The following is an 11191-nucleotide window of genomic DNA, read 5'->3' on the forward strand; positions in this document are numbered from 1 at the left end:
TAAAAGGTGACAAACGACCAAAGACTTCAGACAGTGTCGCAGTTACTATTGAGTTTACTCGGATCTAGGATGTCCCTGGATGTACTTGAGGCCAGGAAGGGGTGTCTGCAAGATTGCATCAGTTCCCTCTGAACCACAAAGTTAAAAGAAAATCTTTCCCAGAATGTGGGAGAGTTCTGCTGCTCCTACTGATAACTCCTTACCAGTCAGAATGAGGTAAGTATCTTACTGATTCCTGGATTCCATGGACAATTTTGATCAGAGATGTAAATCTTACCTGAAAGAGTTGTGTTTCATTTCTATAAAGCAAAAAGCAGCATGCTAATTTTCTTAAGAAAAACTTTAATAGTTTCTGTCAACTTCAGAGGAGCATATCACTGTTTTTCAGCAAAGCCTAAAGGGTCTTTAACCACTCTTGTTTTCTCCCTGTCTTCTTAGTCTTGTTTTCTACCATTCTCTGTCACTTCCAAGCACCTTTCCTAAGTCCATCCATCCTCCCACTACTCAAGCATTTATCAAATTAACTGATTTTTCCTGTATCTGTGCTTTAGCCTCTCTGTCAAACATGATGAATTTTCTCAACTTAGAGAAATTTCTACTTATTTTTCAAGATGTAGCTTAAAAGTTTCCTCTTCCAGGAAACCGCTAATATTCCATTTCCTTACTTGCCCTACCACACAAGGAATTACTTATTCTCTTTTCCATCCTTCAGGACTACTTAACTTTTTGTTTTATCACGTCTTGTATCTTAATAGCTTTACTGATACATGGTCTATATGCCGTAACATCATTTTAGTATAGTCACAGACTTGTACAACCGCGTCGTCTAGTTTGAGAACATTATTACTAGCCCGAAACCCCGGTGCTCATTATCAGTTACTCTGTGTCTTCTCTAGCTCCACATACCTCTTCCTCCCTCTAGACAACCGCTCATCTACTTTCTCTACAGATTTGTCTGTTCTTGGCATTTCATATAAACAGATATGTGATCTCTTGTCACTCATTGGCTTTTTTCAGTTAGAATGTTTTTGAGGTTTATCTATGCTATAGCATGTTATCAGTGATTCATTTTTTTTCCTGATGAATAATACTCCATACTCCATAGTATGAATATAACACATTTAACCTATTCATTTCTTAATAGATGAACATATGGATTGTTTCCATTTTCAGCTATTATGAATAAAGGTGCTATGAATATTTGTGTACACGTTTTTGTGTAGATAGAAGTTTTCATTTCTCTTGGGTGATACCCAGGAGTGGAATTACTGGATAGTGTGGTAATTCTGCCTTTTTTTTGTTTTTTTTTTTTTTTTGGCTTCACTGTGTAGCATGTGAGGTCTTAGTTCTCAGACCAGAGATCAGACTCCTGCCCCCTCAATTGGAAATGTGGAATCTTAACCACTGGACTGCCAGAGAAGTCCCTGGTGTGGTAATTCTATGTTTCACATTTTGAGGAACTGCCAAAATCTTTTCCAGTGTGGCTCTACCATCTTATATTTCCACCAGCAATGTATAAGGGCTATAATTTCTACACATCATGACTTGTATCTTAATTATTGTTCACATATATATCTCTTCCAATAGACTGAAGAATGGGCTCTATTATGAGTTGATTTTCATTCATCGTTATACAATCAGCATTCTCTAAAATTACGTAAAAATTTGAGGAGAGAGGAAAGATTGAGTTTGTATATAAATTTATAATTAATAATTAAGATTTTTTGTTTTCCATAAACTAATTTTTTCTGACATTCTTAACAGGTGGGTTTTAATGTGCTTTTTAGCCAGATTGCCACACTTATTACTACTGGTACTTAACATCTTAAAATAATAACTTTGCCAATATTTTCTCAGGATTATGACCAAAGTGCCATGAGAATGTGAAGTAGCAATATCATTTCTGGATTTTTTTCTTAAAGAAGTCATATTCAAATGATTATGTCCTTAGCAGTGATTTCATGAATGGAAAGGCAAATTTATGTTCAGCAATAGTTGTGAGCAAGAAACAAAGGAGAATTTAGAAAATAGTCTAAGCTCAAAATCATTTAAACTAAAAATGAAACTATAAAATGATTTTTTCTCAAATAAAAGCTATTAAACAATATACTTTTGCACAATGTACATTGAACTTAGCCACGGCATTGTCTGTTTTACAGAACAATTTCAAAATTTACATAGATGATACGAATTACACAGAAATTCAGAGGGATGACTTTATAATATGTATAGTTCCATACTGTAATCTTCATCTCACAAGAAGGCATGGGTGACTTAGAAACTCTTCTGTCTAGGACCAAGACATCCATCAATGAACCATCAGCATTTATTGATCACATCCCAGAGCATCAGTGTTCTTTCATAGGCATCTTTGGATTAATGACTAAAACAAAATATTAGTGCAGCAAGAAAAGAGGCTCAGAAATTGTTCTGACTACAAATTTGGATTTTAAAAATATTTCAAAATGCTTTAACATTATAATGACAGGATATCTGGCTATACTACTTGTATATCTGTGAGTCTCCATATTGTTTCACAATAAATTCTTCTAATTTGTGTCATTGATTTTTTGACTTTTAACTCTTACAGATTTAATATTTCCCCAGACCATCAGCTATATAAGGGCATGATCTTAATAGTAAATCTTCAATGTAATCATACGGATTCCAGCACAGGTATGTTAGATTTTTAGAACCAATTTTTCTTGGTGGTCTGGCTTGAAAGATATTACATATAGAAAGAGAATCAATTATCCTTACAAAGATAAAAAAAAGATTCTAGGTTAGCAAATCCACATTTCCTCACATATATTAACAGTAAAATAAACCCTAATTCTGAAATTCCCTTATATTTTTATTAACTTTTTTATGAATACAGATATTGAAATGGATCATATAACTGTTTATCACTGGGTTTTATTAACGAAAAACAAAAATCTTTCCAGTGGCAAGACCAAGGAAAGGTATATAGTTTACAAAACACAATTTTTACATATAGTTTTTCTCTTAATACAATAAGGAATGAATTCAGAGGGGTCCATTCTATTCAAAATGTAAGAAAATGCCTACTGTGAACTGTAACTTAATTTTTCTAGTTTGCTACCCAAAGTTCTGGCTTATAGCAGATCTGACACTTTAAAAATACGAAGAAAAATAAAGTGTCATAGGAAAGTACTCTTGAAACATAATTTAATTAAAATCCTTTCAAATGATCATTTCCTTCAGTTATATTATGGTTTTGAATCACATAATAATTTATCACATTTTTTAACAGCAAAAAGAAGATTAGCCAGGAAAAGTACTTTAAAACTCATGCAACTCAGATTTTTATTTTCACGGCAAGAAAATACTGTCCATATTTTTAAGGTCTTATTTTCAATGAAAACTCAAAATCAAATTGTGCAACAGCGTTTAACACAATAAGAACATAAACTAAAAAGAATAATTCCTGTTGTTTTGTGTTACATTGTTTGATGGGGGACCTGCCTATGAGGGAGCTAGGTTATGAACTTTTATTGCTACTTTATAATTTGTGTCATTGATTTTTTGACTTTTAACTCTTACAGGTTTAATATTTCCCCAGACCATCAGCTATATAAGGGCATGCTCTTGACAGTAAATCTTCAATGTAATCATACGGATTCCAGCACAGGTATGTTAGATTTTTAGAACCAATTTTTCTTGGTGGTCTGACTGCTATGTTTCATGAGTTTACAGTGTGGATAGAGTCAGTGTGTCTCAATCTACAAATTGATTAAAGAGAAACAGATAATGATTCTAATTGCTTAGAAATTTAACTTTGAGTCCATTGTCACATGGATAAGCCATTTTACTTCACTGTAATACTGTGCATTTGCCATTATTGTGGGGTTTTTTTGTGTGTGTGCATATTCTCTACACTTACATAAGATGGCTATTATATGTAAAATTTCAGGTAGATTAATACAGGTCTAAAAATTCAAGTGCTGGTATAAGTATAAGTACAGTATAAGTACTGTCTGGTAAACTACAAGTACTTCTAAGTAAAATTAGTCTTGAGTTTGGTTTGCAGTTGTTCACCCTTTCCTACGTAATCTTTTCCTTTACAACAAAAACATGAGCATTTCATTTGTTCATCTGTTCACCAACTGGATATTCATGCACACCTACTGTACACCGAGCATGATTCTGGGCACTGGAAACAGCACGGTGAATCAGAGAGGTGAGTCCCCAGCTCTCAGGGAGCTTACAGGCTCCCTGTAAGGAGAGGCAGCCAGCCAGTTAAATAACAAAAGAACAATAAAGTAACAATCAAAGTGCTATAAAAATCAAACAAGGTAATATGGAACAGGGAGTTTGGGGTATTTCATGAAATGGGATAGTTAAGAATGACCATTCTCAGTAGATGGCATCAGAGCTGAACCCTCCATAATGAGAAGTAAGAAGGAAGGCAAAGATCTTAGAACGCTCCCTTCCTGGCAGAGGAAACAGCAAAGTAAGGGGTCTGTGCCTGTGATCTACCATCATTTGCATTCACTTAGCTAAGGTTCTTTGCATAAACATTTTACTCATGCTAATAGAGCATAATTGTGTCTGTAATTATTAATTTTACTCAGAGGATTGTGTAATTTGGAGAAAAGATTGATTGATGATCTTTACCTTTACTTGCAAGGATAGCATACTGTGTTTTACTGGTGCAAGTAGCAGTTAGGGTAGAACTTCCCTGAATTTTCAGACTAGATCCTCCCTTGAGACTTGGGGTGCTGAGAGTCATTATATAGAAAGTAGTAGGGGAAAATGGCCTTGGGCGATGAGAGAAGAAACCAGAAGAAATGTTAGCTTCTGGTCTAAAACAGCAACAAAACTCTGTCATGTTTCCGGTTTTGTTTTGTAAGGAAAATCAAGGAGTTTATTTTCTGAACTGTCATCGTTATCATGCTGAACTGTCATGTTCATTTCTGTCCTTAAGAGGTGTGCAGTTGCATGAATGAATTCTTTAAAAGTAGAAATTTCTGACTATTGTTCCAAGGATTTTCAAATTAGCCTCTGCTCTTGGTCACAGTACAATAAACAATGTGATTATAAAGCTACCTTTTATAAAGTTTCACACACATTATGTGTAATATATACACACATAACACATAGGCATAGATATATGTATATTTATATCAGAATTACTGAAATCATCTAACACCACTGATTAAAACAGAAAAACAAAATTAAAATGATACACCCCAAAGAAGTCAAACCCATCAGGTGTCTGATTAGCCATACCCAGACGCTTGCACTCAAAACACGCAATCACACACAACCAGTCTCCTCTCTGAAAAACGAAAGGCTGGTGAGATCAAAGAGCTTGGCTGAGCTCACATGGAATCATAGTGGCTGGTGTGAGAACAGAACCTAAGACTTTGGGCAGTCAATTCAGTTCAGAGCTCCCTCTCAGGGAAACGGGCCAGCTTGGAAGGCAACTGCACAGACAATGGCCTTATCCTTTCTTTACTTTCCTAATTTGATGATTTTTTTCTTGCCATGATAGTTAAGTAGGATACTTTGGCAGGCACTTAAAAAGAGGGGTGCCAGCTAAAAACGTGGGAGTCAGTGGGTGATTCTGCTGCAGGATTGAGGAAGAAGTAAGTGTTGATCAATGTTTAGAGGCAGAAAGGGCCGTGGCTTCAGGAGTGTCCAGTGTTGCTGAGTTGCTGCTAACCCTGACCTCTGTGTTTCTCTGTTGGAAAATAATTACAGGGCTGAATTGCCCTTAACCATGATCAAACAGGGAAAAAAAGACTATGTTTGAAGCACTGCATTTTTTTTTTTTTTGCTTTATTTAAAAAATTTTCCTTATCAGTACAGCTTTTTTTTAACATCATGGTTGTGAAAACTGTTCCATAATGTCAGGCTACTCTGTATGTTTTCTTATCTTGAAACATAGTAACGAATAATGACTGTTTTTTTCCAGTTTCTTATCACCCTAGTACAACCAGTTATACCTAATCACAAACCACTGTTTTTAATACATAATATTTTTGAATAGTGTTAGTCTTAAGCTGGATATTTGTTCTATAGCTACAGCTGTAGGGACTGTTTCTGAATATTCTCTGAAACATTTTTTACAAGTCAGATAAGACTAGCCAACATCATTGTTCTACCAAATCTTCCTTATTCCTGACAAAATGCCTTTGTCAGCCTCCTGAACTTCAATATCTGTGTGTGTGTGTGTGCACACGCATGCGTGTGCTCAGTCATGTCCGACTCTTTGCGACCCCATGGGCTTCTCTGTCCATGAGGATTCTCTAGGCAAGAATACTGGAGTGGGTAGCCAGGCCCTCCTCCAGGGGATCTTCCCAACCCAGGGATCAAGCCCAGGTCTCCCGCATTGCAGGCGGATTCTTTACTGTCTGGGCCACCAGGGAAGCCCTCCAGGGGGTAGTAACTGGCAAATTCTAAGAGGTATAAAAATATATGTGTGCTGTGTATGAAGGACCTGAGAGGATTACACATGCATTTTCAAATCTCACATCCTCTAAAGTATTTCTTTGTTATAGGGTTCCGTACTCTAGGTGATTATTTATTAATCAGTATAAACTCCTGGAGAAAGGGGCTGTGGGTTATTCATCTTTCAATGCCCAGTGGATCACCCAGATCCTGGCCCAAGGGCAGATTTTAATAAATGTTTATGTGATTCAGAATCATTCATGTTCTATCATCTCACGGAACAAGTTTCATCAACCAAAGTATGTATATCTTTGTAAGTGAAGTATCTCATAAAATCAGTTATCTGATGCACAATTTTATGTGTATATTCCTCTTTTTTAGCTGAACTGTTGCAAGTGCTAAGCACTAAAATCAGTTAAGTGATACTAGATAATGATTTTCTCAATGTTTCAGTTATATAGTCTCCAATACGTGCACCTTTATTTATAACAACATTCATGGGTCTTATAATAATTGGCAAAAGACCAGAAATATGCTTTCCATCACTCTGAGTATCTTCTAGATCTCACCTTGTGAGTGACTTCTTGAACCTGGATCTTCCTCTGCCTTTTCCCCACCAGCTATAGCTCTGTTTCATCTAGACTAATTTTACAAAAACAAAACAAAACCTCAGAATCAATTGGCAAGTGATTACAAGTCATTAGCTTCTTGCTGGGTTAATTAGAAGTCATTAACTTTAAGGGTTAAGACACTGAATATCTGTGTCTTGAGTTTCTGAACTTAATTTGAAACTATACATGAAAGAGAACATCTAAATAATTTTATGAAAATATATTTAAAATGTAATACAAGCTTACATCCTGAAAACCCCAGTAGAGTTCCAAAATAAACACACATACAAAACTAAAAACTCAATTTTGAAAAATGTGACCTCCTATTGAGTTGGATGCTAGCCAAAAAGACTGTTGGATCGATTCCTGTTAACCAAGGTAGTTTTCCCAGAGGCAACCAGGAACTGAAGTTCCAGCTCCTTTGTCCTAGAAATGTATTGGCTACTATAGAGCACTTGTGTTATCCAGCATTACCTGCAGAACACACACATATTCACACAAATACCCATACATAACTAATTTCTTGATAACATGAAAATAAAAGGCAGAATAGAGCTAAAGATGGAAAGACAAGCTTTAGAAAGTATTTGCCTCCTTCACAGTACTTAAGTCTATACCTGGCATTTGATAACTTATATATTTATTCCTAGCATAGTTAAGCTAACTTTGTTCGGCATTCATTGGGCATTTAAATTATTATATTTAATAGTTCTGTAACAGTATACTAAGTCTGCATAAGAAGAAACTTATTCAAAGTAGTTTGTATGAAAATTTGATAAATTTTAAACTGTAATTATTTCAGATGTTAAAAGCATGTTATAATAATTTACAATTTTGGTTCAAAGCTTACCTGCACTTAGAATTTTGAATCTCACTCTCACTCAATATCTGCACCTATCTCCAAAAATGTGTATGTATTAAACACATGCTGTTTTCTCATTAATTGAAAATACATTATCAATTATTAATTAAAATAATAAACTAGAGAATTGGACAATCTTGGCTTTGAAGACGATCTCCACCAAGCATTGGATTTTCTATAATCTTGCCATGATTTCAGTTTGTTTTCTTTCCAGTCTTTATAATTTTATTTTTCTTGATTAAGTGAATTGGGTAATGCCTCTGGTACTATGCTAACTGGTACTGCTGTTAATGAGCATCTTAGTCTTACTCCCAAATGCATGGAGAACGCGTTTAAGCTTTCTCCAATAAATATGATGTTAAGCATAGTTTTTTTGTGGATGTCCTTTTTCAGACTGAGGAAGATAACTAAAAGAGTAACTAGACTAGAAGGCACCAGAGTGTATTGCTATTGGTGTGGTACCGTTTTGTAAAAGTTCTTTCACTTTTTATACATACCTAAATAAGTATAAATACACACACACATAATGTGAGTTTTGGGCTTGAAAGCTGTTTGAAAGCTGTTGCCCTAGAAACACCCAATTCAAAACAATTCTCTTTATAACCTTGTTGTTGTTGCTCTTTCTTGTCAATTCATCATTGTACCTACACCTTCTGTTCTACCAAACTGCGTGTTTAATAGGCTGCTTCTTGTATCAAAGCGCAGTATGCTTATATACAAACATACAAACCACAAAGTAGGGCTCAAGGACTGTTTGTGTGAAACGCTTCTGTACCCTTTATTCAGGTCAAAAATATCAGAACCTTAGCTGTTTCCTTCATGCTTTTCCCCAGTCTCTGATTCTCTTCCCAAATAACCACTACTCTCCTGACCTCAAACATCATGGATTACTTTTGCCTGTTTCGATCTGCATATAAATTAATATAAATAAATGCTCTTTATTCTCGATTTTCTCTGTCATCTTTGCTCATTATTATGTTTATGAGATTTATCCATGTTATAGCGAATGGTATGATTTTGCTCATTTTCTTTGTTGGATGGCATTCTTTTGTATAACTTTGAAAATCTAATTATCTATTAGACGACTGATGTGCATCTGGTTGATTTTTGGCTATTACAAATAATATAAATACTCTTTTTGAAGATTGTTTGATGTGGATCATTTTTAAAGTCTTGTTACAATATTGCTTCTGTTTTATGTTTTAGTTTTTCTGCTATGAGGCAAGCACCCCTACCAGGGATTGAACCTGCAACCCCAGCATTTGAAGATGAAGTTGTAACCATTGGACCTCCAGGCAAGTCCAACTATATATATATTCTTGTACATACCTTTTAATAAACATACTTTTTTAAGGCATATATTAGAAATGGAATTTCTGAGTTTTATGTGTTTCACTAATATTTGCTTTCTATTTATTTGTTCCTTTGTATCTTATCCCTCTGAGTTCTCCCACCCAACTCCCATCCTCTCTCAAGGCAGCATTGCTTCGTGGCTTCCAGGCACTTCCATGCCATTTAGCTCTGGATCATTCAGGCTAGGAGAAGTGAGGCAGAGCCACCCAGCTCATTCTTGCAAGCAGCCCCTCAGCCTCTCTTATTACTTGTTTATTTTGTATGGACGAGGTTGTTTGCTGCTTTAGTTTTTTAAGACTGGAGCATTGTGGGTTGTGATTAGTGTTGTAGATGGTTTCCACAACACTGATTTACTCTCCTATCAAAAATATGGGAGATATTGTTGCTACATAACCTCGACAACACTTACTACTGCAGTTTCTTATATTAAATTTAAATACATTATATTTATTCTGGTAAGTGTTAAGTCCTATCTCTATCCTTAACTGTGGCAAAAACAAAGCAAAAACCAAAGACAATTTTTACTCTGTGGCTTCATTTTTATTGGCGTTGAACAGAATAGTGTAATTCTAAAATATCTTCCTGTCTATTTAATGCATTTCATGTTTAGTTTAAGTAGTCTTTGCCTAAACCAAGATAATTCAAATATGCTCCTATGTTTACTTCAAGAAACCTTACTATTTTACAGTTAACATTTAGATCTATAATTTACCTAAGTTGCTTCTTGCATATAATGTGAATTAGGTATAGAGATTTTATATATGTTATATATATATTTCCAATTTCCCCTATATCAGTTTTCAAAAGGTCTGTACATTTCCTCTGAGATGAAGTGCCATCTTTGTCGTAAATTTAATTCCATCTACATGTGTCTATTCTGGACTCTTACGTTCCATTTGTGTATTTTTTTCTCCTTGCATTGTCATATTGCTTTAATTGCTATAACTTCATGTCTTGAAATACAGAGGTAAGGTTGTTAGCTTTGGTTTTCTCCTTAAAGATTGCTTGGCTGACATTGTTTTAGCCATGACTGAGTAGCTTATAAGGTTAACCCTCCTGCTGATAAGGATATGAAACCTTGAGAAAAGAAAAAGAAATCAGGAATTACCTTGGTTTATTCCCTCAGGGCAACAGCCGAAGCAGACAGTAAGACCTTCACGGTACTCTGAAGACCAGGGTGTAGGTAACCAGAATTATCAAAATTTGAGGGGCAGAGACAGAGAATGCCATGACAGTGAGTCCCTGAATTTGAACACAAACTTATCTTAAATCTTTTATATTTACCCATATATTTATCATTTCATGTATTTGCTATTCTTTCCTTCCTAGTTTGGGTGTTATTTCTCTTTATTCTGAAAAATCCCTTTACTATTTCTTATAGTGAAGATTCACCAGCTGTAAGTTCTCTCTGGTTTTGTTTATCTGAATCTATTTAACTCATACTTGAAGGATACTTCTGCTAGAAAAAAAGAGTATTATAATTCTGGCTGGTAGTTTTTTTTTTTTTCTTAAAACCCTTTAAAAATGCCATTTGTCTTCCAGACTTTATTGTTTTTGTAATTATTCTCAATTAAATAGTTTTTCCTCTGTATAAGGAAATATATAGTCTTCTGACTACTTTTAAGATACTTTATTTTTGATATGCAGCAGCTTGATTAGATGCGCCTAGTTGTGGTTGTCTTTGCATTAATCTTGTTCTGGGTTTGCTGAAATTCTTGGATCTGGATTGATGGTTTTTAACAAATATGAAGAAATACTCTCTCTGGCATAAAACATACATGAAATGTTATACTGCTTAATGTCATTCCACAAGTAACTGCATTAAAAAAAAAATTCTCTGTTCTTCAGATTGGATAATTTCTAATTTTTTATCTTTAATTTCATTGTCCTTTCTTCTGTAGTTGTCAATCTGCTGTCAAAGTCATCTGATGAATTTTTATTTCAGATT

The 11191-nt window shown here is 34.8% G+C and overlaps 1 long non-coding RNA gene across 1 annotated transcript in view; it reads left to right on the top strand.

Moving 5' to 3' along the window:
• LOC122432516 overlaps positions 1 to 9141 on the top strand; it is a 110724-nt gene extending 101583 nt beyond the window's left edge. The window contains exons 27-30 of the long non-coding RNA XR_006266852.1: positions 2591 to 2676; positions 3567 to 3652; positions 4101 to 4201; positions 9097 to 9141. This is a non-coding gene — a long non-coding RNA (uncharacterized LOC122432516). The remainder of the gene's footprint in view (positions 1 to 2590; positions 2677 to 3566; positions 3653 to 4100; positions 4202 to 9096) is intronic.
• Positions 9142 to 11191: the final 2050 nt, after the last annotated feature.

Source organism: Cervus canadensis, chromosome 31 (assembly GCF_019320065.1).
Source record: "Cervus canadensis isolate Bull #8, Minnesota chromosome 31, ASM1932006v1, whole genome shotgun sequence".
NCBI lineage: Eukaryota > Metazoa > Chordata > Mammalia > Artiodactyla > Cervidae > Cervus > Cervus canadensis.